Here is a 14,571-nt window from a genome sequence, read left to right as displayed (position 1 = left end):
AAAGCAGCAGCTAGCTTAGTTAGAGGGAAGACTCCAATGGAGACAGCCATTTGTAAACAAAAAACTGCAGCAGCCGTAGTATTGGCGATACAGGTTGAGTATCCCATATCCATATATTCCGAAATACGGAATATTCCGAACTACGGACTTTTTTGAGTGAGAGTGAGATAGTGAAACCTTTGTTTTTTGATGGCTCAATGTACACAAACTTTGTTTAATACACAAAGTTATTAATAATATTGTATTAAATGACCTTCAGGCTGTGTGTATAAGGTGTATATGAAACATAAATTAATTGTGTGTTTGTACACACACTTTGTTTAATGCACAAAGTTATAAAAAATATTGGCTAAGGTTACCTTAAGGCTGTGTATATAAGGTGTATATGATACATAAATGCATTCTGTGCTTAGACTTGGGTCCCATCACCATGATATCTCATTATGGTGTGCAATTATTCCAAAATACGGAAAAATCCGATATCCAAAATACCTCTGGTCCCAAGCATTTTGGATAAGGGATACTCAACCTGTATTGTCAAAAAGCAGCAGTGGGAAGACGAAAGAGCTATCACCTGTCTATCCCTCTATGGAAAAATACCACCAGCACCAGCTAAGGCCTTCAGGCAACAAGTCTTGAATTTCAAGCACTAGGCCTATGCCACTAGTTGGGCATTGGAATCATGCCACCAGTCTGGTGTAAGGCCTATGTCCACATAAGGTTGGTACTTGTCTATTGTACCGGCTATACCACAGATGCAGATAAATGCTGCTGCAGATGACCTAACATAAGTTAGACGCCTATGATGACAACGCGGAGAGCCGTACTGCTCTGTATATGCGCGGAACGTGTGATATCTTTTCTGTGCTCTTTTTTTTTTTTTTGTAAATACTGTAGTCATTTACCCTGATTTCGACAGCCACTCTGCATCAGTCCAATAATAGTATTGCAGGTCTGCAGGCGACCCCTATAACTCTGATTTGTGCAACAGGAAATCTTTAGTAACGATTCTCATTGTTATACAGTTGCGTGCCATTACCATGCTGTATTATAAAGTAAGAACACATAATACACGACGCATTATCAGTTTATCATTTCATTTTTAATTTGCATTATTTTAGCATGTTTGTATTATGTATTTGTGTTTTATAGCATAGCTGCTATTTTGTTTTTGCGGAGCGCCTGACCTTGCCAGGGAAGCATAATCTTACATCATCATATGTGTAACGGCTCCTTTATTGTAAAGAAGATGCTTCTTATTTTGGATTATTCACTCACTGTAATACTAAGCTGTCCTTGCTCCTGGCATCCCCTGTGTGTATCAATTGCTTGTATTGAGCTGGTAACAGAAGACGTTAAGTGATTTCACAATTACAGTACAGTCAGCACTTATCCTTCACTTCTTACTTCGTTTCTTCCTATTCCTAACAGACGGCTGATGCCCTGGGCTCTAGATCTTTAAATAACACCCATCAAACCATAGGGATGTGTAACCATGCATTTAAGCAACAATGTAGTGTAAACATATGATACACAAGTAACATCAATACACATCTGTGTCCATTTTAAACAGTTTTACATATGATAAGAAATAACATGCATTTGTAGATAAAATATAAAATAATGTATAATATAACTGGCTACAGTGTCAGTCTAGAAGTTGCACAGTTGGAGCGGGAGTGAAGCCCATCCCCCTCCTTACACTCTCAGCCCTCACTGGCTGACTGGTGGACACAACCTCTCTTCTTCCACAGCAAACCGAGCCCCCATACCCTTCCCCACCAGAGGAGAAAGTTCAGAACCAGACCAGAGCCAAATGGACAGGGAGGGAGAGAGATGGGGGCAACAAAGAGGGGGAGAGAGTGAGTGAGAGAGAGATGAGAAAGGGTAGAGAGAGATCAGAGGAAGAGGGGGAGAGACAGAATAGGGACAGAGAGAGAGAGAAGGTAGGGAAGGGGGAAGGGGGGAAGAGAGAGGGGAGAGATGGCTATAAGAGAGTGAGAGGAGAGAGAAATGGGAGGACGAGAGGGAGGGAGATATAGATGGTAGAAAGAGGGGGAGAGAGTGAGAGATAGATCAGAGGAAGAGGGGGAGATACAGAAAAGGGACAGAGAGAGAGAAGGGAGGGAAGGGGGAAGGGGGGAAGAGAGAGGGGAGAGATGGCTATAAGAGAGTGAGAGGAGAGAGAAATGGGAGGACGAGAGGGAGGGAGATATAGATGGTAGAAAGAGGGGGAGAGAGTGAGAGATAGATCAGAGGAAGAGGAGGAGATACAGAAAAGGGACAGAGAGAGAGAACGGAGGGAAGGAGGGAGGGAGGAAGAGAGAGGGAGGGGAGAGATGGCTATAGTGAGAGGAGCAAGAGAGGAGAGAGAAATGGGAGGACGAGAGGGAGGGAGATATAGATGGTAGAAAGAGGGGAAGAAAGAAATATCAGGTAGAGGGGGCAGGATAGAGAATGAAACATGAGAAAGAGGGGAGTGAGAGACAGATGGATGGAAGAGGTGGAGAAAGAGATGGCTGAAAGAGGTGGAAAAGTGCAAGACAGAGAAATGGGACTTAGAATGGAAAGATAGGTGAAGAGAGAGAAAAAAAATCTGCAACATTGGGCACAATAACTGGCAGTTACTAACTGCCAACCCAGCAAATGACGGGTCCACAATACTAGTATTCTAATTAGTAAGGGGTATTTTTATTGTTTATGCTTCTCAATAAATAAAAAAGATTTACAACCCTTTCCATGAAACTGTAGGATGACACTCTCTGAGCGACCCACGCTGTTACCCGACTGCAGCCGCTTACTTCCAGTTCCGTCACTTCCTCCCATAAGAAACTGTAGGGATCAGTACAAATGTATCACGCAGGGACCCACTAAACCCTTTGTCCCCAACCTCTCCCATGCCAAAACACACATGGGGTACAGACAGAGACACACACAGAACGGAGACTGAGTATAACATCCAGTGTGCAGGAATAAGGCGCTGTAAAGTACATGGCTGTGTCATATAAGTAGATCTCCAGTCTGGAACACACCAGTGTCAGATGAATTACCTTCCATCTTATGATGTTGTACAAATAGCAGCCATGTTTCTGGAGGCCAAAAATGCCCTGGAACCTATGTAAATAACTGAGCCCCTGTATCTTCAGGATCGGAGTCAAACTGCTAGTACTGTTGGTTATGTGGTGAGTGAAGGCGAAAACTAGCATCACATAGGATCATCATCACCGGGGGCCACTGACAGCCCGGTACCCTTACAAGTGTAGCCCCCATGCCCCCTATAGGCGGCACTGGGAACCATGGCTACAGCATTCTATGAGCTATATCTATCTACCTAGTGTTGCCCAAAGGTGACAAACTATTCGAAAAGCCCAAATTAACTATCACAGAAACTAGAACACCCAGGTACAATACCGGGAATAGCGATGAGGGGCACAACAAGGAGCAAGCCTAAGATCTCCAGGTGCAACACTGAATACAACCTCCATTTTCCTTGTTATTGAGTATTAGAACAACTCCATCAGCAGCGAGGAGGACTAATTAAGTTTATAATCTATTTCACAGGTTCTCAAACTCGGTCCTCAGGACCCCACGCGGTTCATGTTTTGCAGGTCACCTGTAGATTTTTAAAATGTGACAGTTGGTGATACACAGTGCAGCTGCTGGGAGACATGGAAAACGTGAACCGTGTGGGGTCCTGAGGACAGAGTTTGAGAACCACTGATTTATTTCATTCATTTACGCATGTTTATCAGCCCCATTAGGTGAATTCATTGCCCTGTTAATGCCCTCCTGCAACTTTAGCTTAATGTGGAACTTTATGGCTGCTGCTGTGATTTCCATCCATGGGTTTTTATCCGTATAGTTATTTATGTTTGGCAAAAAGAAAGATAATGCATCTGTGATTGTTGCTTTCTGCATTGATTGCCATTGTATCAGAAAGGAGCTTAGTGCCACATCCAAAGCAATAAAAAGAACATCGATTAAATGCATACACAAGGGGTGACCCACGTATTAGAGCCCTAGCATGGAGTAGGGGGGTGACCAGTCACTGGTTCCCTCCGGACGTGAGTGCAGCCATCAGTAATAGTAACGGCACCTACAGATGGATTGGAGCCTCCGTTATCTTTGCTGGCTGAGGCGCAGGCGTGCACTCCCGGCGTGACTAGGCGGTCCGTCCTCCCAGTCATGCTGGTAGAGCGCAGAGCCGTTTCCCATTGTAAGCGTCTCTGTCTGGGCATGCGCGCCCGCCCGGATGGAGACGCTTTCCATTCAAGTGAATGGGGAGCGTCTCCATCCGGACGCATGCGCCCGTCCAGACGGAGACGCTCAGAGTGACTAGGTGCGCCCAGGCGGGCGCGCCTAGTCACAGATGGAGCAAAAACAATGGAGGCTCCATCTGTACACCATGCTTGGTGCAGAAGATCCAACTGAGAATAACACATCCTCTGAATACGCTCAACTCAGAAAAGGTTCCACTTCTGTCCACGTGGCCATGACACACACCCACAGGATACTTCTCTTACTTGTGACCGCCGCATTGATGCCACCCAGTAACACCCATTCAGCCATCATTGAGAAGTGACTAACTCAGAATCGCTCATACATATGGAGCCTCCGTTATCTTTGCTCCGTCTGTGACTAGTCGCGCCCGCCTGGGCGCACCTAGTCACTGTGAGCGTCTCCATCTGGACGGGCGCGGGTTCCCGGACGGAGACGCTCACCATTTGCTTGAATGGAGAGCGTCTACGTCCGGGCGGGTGCGCGCGCCCAGACAGAGATGCTTACAATGGGAAGCGGCTTTGTGCACTCCCGGCGTGAGTAGGTGGACGGATCACCTAGTCACGCCGGGAGTGCACGCCTGCGCCTCAGCCAACAAAGATAACGGAGTCTCCATCTGTAGATCCTCTAAGTTGCGTATGTAGGCTGTGATACGTGCGTAGTGTGCTAGATGCGGACGCATTTCAAATTGCGTATATCTCAGAATCTGGCCCTCATACTCCTCCTAATGCTACAAACTCTTCTGTAATTTGAAATATATTTAATTTTTTATATTTTATTATCAAATTTAATTTGAACTTGTGATTGACACTTTAATTAAGCTCAATGCTGGGGCTCAGGCTTGCTTTATCCCACATGGACTCCCTTGGTTGTTGCATTATCCCATGAGTCAATTAAGAGTTAAGTCATCAGTCAGACGTCCTATTGCTTTACAAAGATGCCAACATTTTATTTACTTGTTCTTAAAGATGTTTTTATATCGAATCGCGTCAAAGGACTGTGAGTGAAAGCCGATATAATTGGTTCCAGAGGGAAGACATCTGGTCGGCGGAGATTGGGAGAGTCCCGGGAACGAACCCTAATGTCAGTTGACACACCTCTTGATTCGTTGCTTCTGATAGGAGAGTCAACTTATAAAAGATGTATATTATATTGCGTTGGTTCATGTTTTAAAGTTAAGTCCAATACAACTTTTGTATTCAACTGTAAAATATACAAATTATCATGAGATTTCTCTTTTTGTACTTCCTGCGTAAAAACCACCAATATGGAGCAATGTGACTGGGAGAAATAGACTCATCACATGTGATGTTTTTCTTCAATAAATTTTTGGAAAAATTCATAATTACTTTTTTCACAATAGAACACCAGGGTGTTAATCAAAAATTATTTATGGCAATGCATCAAGACTGTTTGTCTTACTTAGTTAAAAACACATTGTTGGAGACATATAAAAAGAACATTGTGTTAAGGGGGGTACACACGTAGCTATGCATCCTTAGTTTCTAAACAATCTGACTAGATTGCTTGGAAATTAAGCGCGGATCTCTCCATGTGTATGCCCCCCCAGCGATAGCGATGCGCAGCCCCGCGTGTCGTTATCGCCGATTCTAGATTGGCCTGCATGCATGCACAATCTAGTAGATCGCTCACTTTTGCCCCCCCCCCCATCGCTCAGCACACATCTCCCCATGTGTACCCCCCTTCACTTATAGAGAATTGACAATATTGACTCATTAATAAACAGTGGGGGCTAGTGTCCTTCTTGAGCAGGGGGGCCGTCCACAGTGCTGCTTTCCTGTACCAGACTTCAGTGCAAGCGTCTCGCCACCTGCCAGGTCCATTTTGCATGCACAATGTATCTGGAAGGCACCGGGACCGGCACATGGGCGCAAACACCAGCAGGTCTGCTCATGTCCACAACCCAGGCTACTAGGGGCTGCCTCAGCTGCAGCCTCTAGGGGCAGGCAAGTCTGATGGTAAAATACAGTTATAACTTCCCACTGGAAACACGCTCTCTGTTAATCGTGTTCTGGACTGGCAGTCCCAGGGGGAGAAAACACTTCTCCCTGGGACTGCCTGTCCTGTGTGTGATTATCAGATAGTGCTTTGCACGTAACAGCCAGGGTGTCCAGTGCACATGCACTGCAACTGCCTCACTGGAGGTGATGGATTAAACTGGGGGGCTGCAGTCCTGCAGCCAATAGGTTAAATCTGCCACTGTTAATAAATGATAATAATGATAAATGACGAAGGGGAGTTGTTAGCAAACAAAGAAAGATAGCAACAGAGCTGTTTATTGGGGCGGGCGAGATGTGCATTTGCACGGGAACCCTCCGCGGCTCTTGCTGGCTCAGTTTGTGCTGCCCCTCCTCCCCGTTATTACTACTCCGCTCGGGGAGTGGAGTTTCGTGTAATGACGCGTTTGCATCATGACATCACGACGCAAACGCTTTATTAAATGAAACTCCGCCCCCGAGCGGAGTACTGATGACGGGGAGGAGGGGGAGCCAGGACACGGCGGGCAAGCCAGGAGGAGGGAGAGGCGGGAAGGCACACAGGCTGAAGAGCGGGATGGAAGAGGACCTCTGGCCGGCGGATGCTGCTGCAAACGTGAGTATAACACACTCTTTCTCTTTCCTCTCTCTCTCTCTCTCTCTCTCTTTGTAGAAGGGGACTCTGCCTGCTATAATGTGTAAAATGAGGACTCTTGCCTGCAGTAATGTGTAAAATGGGGACTCTTGCCTGTAGTAATGTGTAAAATGGGAACTCTTGCCTGCAGTAATGTGTAAAATGGGGACTCTTGCCTGCTGTAATGTGTAAAATAGGGACTCTTGCCTGCCGTATTGTGTAAAATGGGGACTCTTGCCTGCAGTAATGTCTAAAATGGGGACTCTTGTCTGCCGTTATGTGTAAAATGGGGACTCTTGCCTGTAGTAATGTGTAAAATGGGGACTCTTGCCTGCTGTAATGTGTAAAATAGGGACTCTTGCCTGCCGTATTGTGTAAAATGGGGACTCTTGCCTGCAGTAACGTCTAAAATGGGGACTCTTGTCTGCCGTTATGTGTAAAATGGGGACTCTTGCTTGCAGTAATGTGTAAAATGGGGACTCTTGCCTGCGTAATGTGTAAAATGGGGACTCTTGCCTGCTGTAATGTGTAAAATAGGGACTCTTGCCTGCCGTATTGTGTAAAATGGGAACTCTTGCCTGCAGTAATGTCTAAAATGGGGACTCTTGTCTGCTGTTATGTGTAAAATGGGGACTCTTGCTTGCAGTAATGTGTAAAATGGGGACTCTTGCCTGCGTAATGTGTAAAATGGGGACTCTTGCCTGCCGTGATGTGTAAAATGGGGACTCTTGCCTGCAGTAATGTGTACAATGGGGACTCTTGCCTGCCGTAATGTGTAAAATGGGGACTCTTGCCTGCCGTAATGTGTAAAATGGGGACACTTGCCTGCCGTGATGTGCAGAATGCGGACTCTTGCCTGCAGTAATGTGTAAAATGGGGACTCTTGACTGCTGTAATGTGTAAAATGGGGATTTAATGTATCAAGGGCATTGCGGTGTGTGGCATAATATGGTGCAGAGGACATTACTGTGTCAGCTTAATATGGTAGAATTATTTTTTTTTTCCTGTGGTGGTCGTGATCTGTTGGTGCAGCGTCAAAAACTGGGGTGTAAGGTAGTATTTTCAGATGAGGCCACACCCATCCTAACAAGGCCACACCCATTTTAACGAGGCCACGCCCCCTTGATGGGAGCGCACTCGCCTATGGCGTGTGCAAATTCTTTGTTTTTATATCTATGGGGGACGGGGCATCTTTTATTATGTTGGGGGGGGGGGGGGGGGGTGGCGCATTTTTAAATCTCGCATTGGGAGCAAAATTGGCTAGAAACAGCCCTGGAAAGCAATTGGGCAAAACCATGTGCACTGCAGGTGGGGCAGATGTAACATGTGCAGAGAGAGTTAGATTTGGGTGTGGTGTGTTCAAACTGAAATCTAAATTGCAGTGTAAAAATAAAGCAGCCAGTATTTACCCTGCACAGAAACAAAATAACCCACCCTAATCTAACTCTCTCTGCACATGTTACATCTGCCCATCCTGCAGTGCAGCATGGTTTGCCCAATTAATATTTTTTTTTTGTTTTTTTGCTAACAACACTGAATAACCCTCTAAGAGTTTATTGGCATTGATAAATAGGTCCCCTTGACAACCCTATTTATTTTGGCAATATATTAAAGCAGTGTTACACGGGGAAATAATTCTGTTTGTTACTAAATATAAACGTGAGCAGAATGCTGTATATTTAGCAGCTCAGTCTATGAACAAATTATATCCTGAATAGATAACAGAATTTTTGGCAGCTGGGAAATGTCATTTCTGTAGACGTGGAAAGAAACCTAGTAGTAGGCTTTTGTCCAGTCTTCGGAGCAACACTTACCGTATATGCTCGAGTATAAGTCGACTCGAATATAAGCCGAGGCACCTAATTTTACCACAAAAACCTGGGAAAACTTATTGACTCGAGTATAAGCCTAGGGTGGGAAATGCAGCTCTAGCCGTACACAGCCCTCATACTGCCAGATGTGCCTCCACAGTTCCAGATATGCCCTCACAGTGCCAGATATGCCCTCATACTGCCAGATATGCCCCCACAGTGCCAGATATGCCCTCATAGTGCCAGATATACCCCCACAGTGCCAGATATGCCCTCATACTGCCAGATATTCCCCCTCAGTGCCAGATATGCCCTCATACTGCCAGATATGCCCCCACAGTGCCAGATATGCCCTCATACTGCCATATATGCCCCCACAGTGCCAGATATGCCCTCATACTGCCAGATATGCACTCACAGTGCCAGATATGCCCCCACAGTGCCAGATATGCCCTCATACTGCCAGATATGCCCCCACAGTGCCAGATATGCCCTCATAGTGCCAGATATACCCCCACAGTGCCAGATATGCCCTCATACTGCCAGATATTCCCCCTCAGTGCCAGATATGCCCTCATACTGCCAGATATGCCCCAACAGTGCCAGATATGCCCTCATACTGCCATATATGCCCCCACAGTGCCAGATATGCCCTCACAGTGCCAGATATGCCCCCACAGTGCCAGATATGTCCTCATACTGCCAGATATGCCCCCACAGTGCCAGATATGCCCTCATACTGCCATATATGCCCCCACAGTGCCAGATATGCCCTCATAGTGCCAGATATACCCCCACAGTGCCAGATATGCCCTCATACTGCCAGATATGCCCTCATACTGCCAGATATGCCCCCACAGTGCCAGATATGCCCTCATACTGCCAGATATGCCCTCACAGTGCCAGATATGCCCTCATAGTGCCAGATATGCCCTCATACTGCCATATATGCCCCCACAGTGCCAGATATGCCCTCATAGTGCCAGATATGCCCTCATAGTGCCAGATATGCCCCCTCAGTGCCACATATCCCCCCCAAGTGCCAAATATGCCCCCCAGTGCCAGTTACAACTTACCTTCCGCCGCTCCCCCGATGTTTTGTGAAGGAGAGACACAGAGGGCACAGCGCGCGCCTCTCCTGTGTCCCTCCTGCGTCTCTGGCGGCAGCGGCATGTGTGTGTTAAATGAAGTGCCGGTTCATGAGCCAATCAGAGCTCACGAACGGGTACTTCATTTAATAGAGCTGCCGCTGGAGACGCAGGAGGGACACAGGAGAGGCGCGCGCTGTGCCCTCCGTGTCCCGCCTTCCCACTGACTCGAGTATAAGCCGAGGGGGCTTTTACAGCACAAAAAAAAGGGCTGAAAAAGTCGGCTTATACTCGAGTATATACGGTATATTGCAGCACTTATAGATCCTACGCATTAGCTAAGTCATGCAGGTGAGTCTATTAATGACGTCCTCCACAGTTATTATCATGAGCTATTCTCACAAGACAATATTGGTTTCTCGAGTAAATCATTTATTGGAACAAAGGGGTCTATTTACTAAGTCTTGGATGGAGATAAATTGAATGGAGATAAAGTACCAGCCAATCAGCTCCAGTCATTTTTCAAACCCAGCCTGTGACATGGCAGTTAGGAGCTGATTGGCTGGTACTTTACCTCCGTTAACTTTATCTCCATCTAAGACTTATTAAATAGACCCCAACGCATACTTGCCTACTCTCCCGGAATGGCCGGGAGGCTCCCGAAAATCGGGTGGCGCTCCCGCCCCCCCGGAAGAGTGGGCAAGTCTCCCGGCCGAGCGCCCGTCGCCCGCAACCCTCCTTAATCCCCTGACAAAGTCCCTATGTCGCAGTCAAAGTTGGAGGTCCGCAGGTCAGATGACACGATTCGCGTCATCCCGGCCCCGCCCCCAGCCTTGCAGTGCCAATATTATCGGCGTTGCTAGTCAGGGGGCTGGACCAAGGTGACGCAAACGTGCGGTTACGCCCCCAATCCCGCCCCTAAACATCGTCATCCATCCTCGCCACGCCCCCGCTGCTCCGACCTGGCTGCCTTCTCCCGGAGGTGGCAGCCAGATTGTTGGTAAGTATGCCCCAACGTTTATACCACAATTGAGGCTCTATGAGAGTCTCTTCTTGGTCCTATCGCTGCAGAAGAAGTCCGCCAAGCTAGTAAACATTTGAAGCCTCTGAAATCTTCAGGGCCGGAGGGTTTGGGAGGGGAGTTTTATAAGCTTCTTCTTCCTTCTCGTGTTGCAGATCCCTTTACATCTTTATTTAATGTTCTTTTTGATGGTGGTCTTCTACCGTTACATTTCAATGGGTATGGGACTCAGGGTCGACAGTGTCTAGGTCGACACACATTAGGTCGACACCTATTGGTCGACAGTGACTAGGTCGACACAGCCATTAGGTCGACATGAACATAGAAAAAGGTCAACATGAGTTTTTGATATATATTTTTGGTGTCGTTATCTTTGTAAAGTGACGGGGAACCCCAGTTAGTGTACCGTGTCTCCTCACATGGCTCACTTCCCTCGCCATGCTTTGGGCAAGGAGCCTCGCTCTGCTGCTGCTGCGCTCGGCACAAGTTACCATTCCCAATTGTAGTCCACGTGGATCGTAAAATATGAAAAAATTCAAAAAAGAAAAAAAAATTGAAAAACTCATGTCAACCTTTTTCCATGTCGACCTTGTTCATGTCGACCTATTGGCCGAGTTGACCTATTTCCTGTGTCGACCTACTCAATGTCGACCAATAGGTGTCGACCTAATGTGTGTCGACCTAGACAGTGTCAACCTAGAGTCCGGATACCCATTTCAATTATGCCATCAAAACCCGAGCAGAGACCTGTTTCCCTCCTCATAATGCATTATTTGCCTCTTAAAATCACATCATAAAGGTTTTACCAAAATTATAGCCAATAGGGACAAGCATATTTTGTTGAAAGAGGAGTGCGCTGTTTTTCCAGTCATCCTGTTCTTCAGAGAGATTTCATGCCCTATCCCAAGATGGCTGCCGAGCATGTGCAGGGGCCATATTGTTCTTAACTGTGTTAAAGCATTACAGTGAAAGACACATCCACGTATCCAATTACCCACAATGAAAAATTGGGAGCAAAAAACTGGATTTTTTTCCCCCCCGATGTTTCACTGATATTTTTGTTTACGGGGTATCCAATTAGATCTCCCGTAAAAAAATAAGTTTTTGTGCGAAAACACACAGGCTCAGTGAAACCTGTGTGTTTTTGCCACCACACCCCCCTCAAAGCCGGTGCTTATCACGGATTTTGCTTTGTCTGCCTTAGGCAGGTGAAACAAAATTCCCGATAAGCCATGGCTCATGTCGACTTATTGGCTAATAACCCCCAGCGAACAATTACCAGCGGCCAATGACCGCAGGTAATAGGATACCACCTTTAATTACAGAGGGACCTGCAATTAGATGCAATCTACAGCGATTCCAGTGTCCCTGCACCACTACCCAGTGCCTACATACACTCACCGGCTGAATTACACCCTGCTCCGCTGAAGCTCTGCTCCATAAGAATCAGTGTGCATGTAACAGTGAGTACGACTGTACCTGTTATCTATCAATGAACCAACACCACTGGGTAAGTAACTGGGCTGCTCGTAGTTATAAAGCATCCGCTGGTGTGTGCCTAAATAACGCTGCAATCTCAACACCTGCACACTCATCGTTCCCAACATATTTTACCTTCTAATTATCTTCCTGGCCAAACAGGATCTATCTGGGGACACAAATCAGTTACTAATATTCAGAAAGTGTAAATTATTATACAGTCTTTGTCCCTCTCTCCACAGATGGATCCCAAGTTGGTGCCTTCCATACTGAAAAAGTATTCGATCTGGAATCTTGGGATCACCTGGTTCTCTCATCTCATATGTAACCTGTATTCAGCTGTGAGCTAGGCAGGGCTGCCCCCTATCCCCGCTGTCTCTCCTGCTCTTTGCCACGTTGCTGACACTTTTGGCTTTGTCAAGAATAACATTCCCGGGGTATTTGTTGCAGGGGCCTGTGCTGGTGGTTGCTTTTGGTTACAGTCATTGCTTCCCTGGCCTGTGATAGAAATTCTGACTTGATTGCAGATTCATTGGTTGAGGTACACGTGAGATACACTTTAGGAGTGCGAACAGCTGTGCTGCTGTGAGACATTGTGTTATCAGGAAGAGCTGCGCCAGACGAAAGTGACACCTGCGGGGAGAGTCCTGCTAACGTTATTATCTGGAGAAGGAGAACGTGGGGAGCCACTGTGCTGTATTGAGCATCCCTGCGGGAGATTTCCGCTAAAGACCCATCATTTATACTGAGAGTAACCTATTGAGAAATAATATCACCCAATGCATTCATTCACCAATTCTGGAATAATAATCTGGAGCAGAACGGTGGGCAATTAAGAAGAGTTTACTAAGGAATAATACAGCTATTATTAATTACACTTTTTACCTGCTGGCATTGACATTCAGGAGTCCGACATTAAACCGTATAAAGCGAGATTGTCTTATTGAATGGAACACTGTATATTCTTAACATTCTAATCAAAGACGTGTGACACGTGGCTGGGACTCCAGCTGCCTGTTACAGTAACTTGTGCCTGAAAGTGGAGCAGTATCTGGTGCCTGTATGGACCCATTCAAAGTCGCTTTAACCCCAAGGCATTTTTTATATAAGTTTATTTTAATGTATATGGTTTATTGGGCCTAATTCAGACCTGCTCGCTGCTGTGTGTTTTCGCACAGCAGCCGATTAGGTCTGGACTGCGCATGCACCGTCACCGTAGAACGCCAGCGCATGCCAGACAGCCGATGGCCATCTCTGCCCAGAGATCGCCTCTTCCTGATTGACAGGCAGAGGCGGTCGCTGGGTGGGAGGGGGGGGATGGTGGCGTTTGGCCGCCGTTTTGGGGGCGCGGTCTGGGCAACGCAGGCGTGCACGGACCATGCAGGGGGCGGGCCGCGGCGGCTGCGTGATGTCACCCACAGCCGCTGCAACCCGTATAGCAACGGGTAACTCCCTGCCAGTGCGCAGGAGCTGCGCAGGTAGGAAGCTACTCGTCAAGTACAAAAGTATCGCCGCAGTGCGATGTTTTTGTAGTTGTGCGGTGAAGGGGGGGGGTAGGGACAGACATGCGGTGTCCCCCCGCATGTCTGAGTAGAGGCTACGATCAGGTCTGAATTAGGCCCATTTTGTATTTTTATGTCCAGTTTATGCACTTGTCAGCATTATAGGACATGTACAGTATGTGTTTGCATTTTTGTTTGATTGACAATGTCCGATAAAAGTAATACGACAAATTACACTACAGTATGACTCCTGTTTTCTGTTGGTTGGTTCTAGTTTGACATCTCGGGCCTTAGGGCCTAATTTTTTTAAATTTGCATGGAATTGCACAGGCGCAGGTGCATCTGCAGATTTGTTTTAATGTGCACTCCGCAGTTACATCATGCCTTCACTATGGCACGCCCTTCCCCCACACTTTCAGGCTGACCCAAGGACATCCCCTATTTTCTCTGATGTAGCTTTTAGTAGGGATGGCCATTCGTGTGTGATGGTTACCGCCGATGGTGAAATGGCAAGTGACCATCAATGGTTGAAAACTATGCAATGGATGATCATTGGATGGTTTCACCAACCATTGGCCATCCCTTATCCTTCACTGACTAGCCCCGTGGGCCAATCAGAACCTGGATGCGGGCTTCGCGGGTGTTGGCGGACAGAGCTATGCTCAGTGTCCCAGTACCTTGTAGGAAAAAAAAGAACCATCAGGAAACCATCTGGTTCTCCCCCATTGATGGCAAAAATATTTACCATGAGCTGTAGATCC

This window comes from Pseudophryne corroboree, chromosome 7 (genome assembly GCF_028390025.1).
Source record: "Pseudophryne corroboree isolate aPseCor3 chromosome 7, aPseCor3.hap2, whole genome shotgun sequence".
Lineage (NCBI taxonomy): Eukaryota > Metazoa > Chordata > Amphibia > Anura > Myobatrachidae > Pseudophryne > Pseudophryne corroboree.
Note: the sequence above shows the minus strand (reverse complement) of the source record.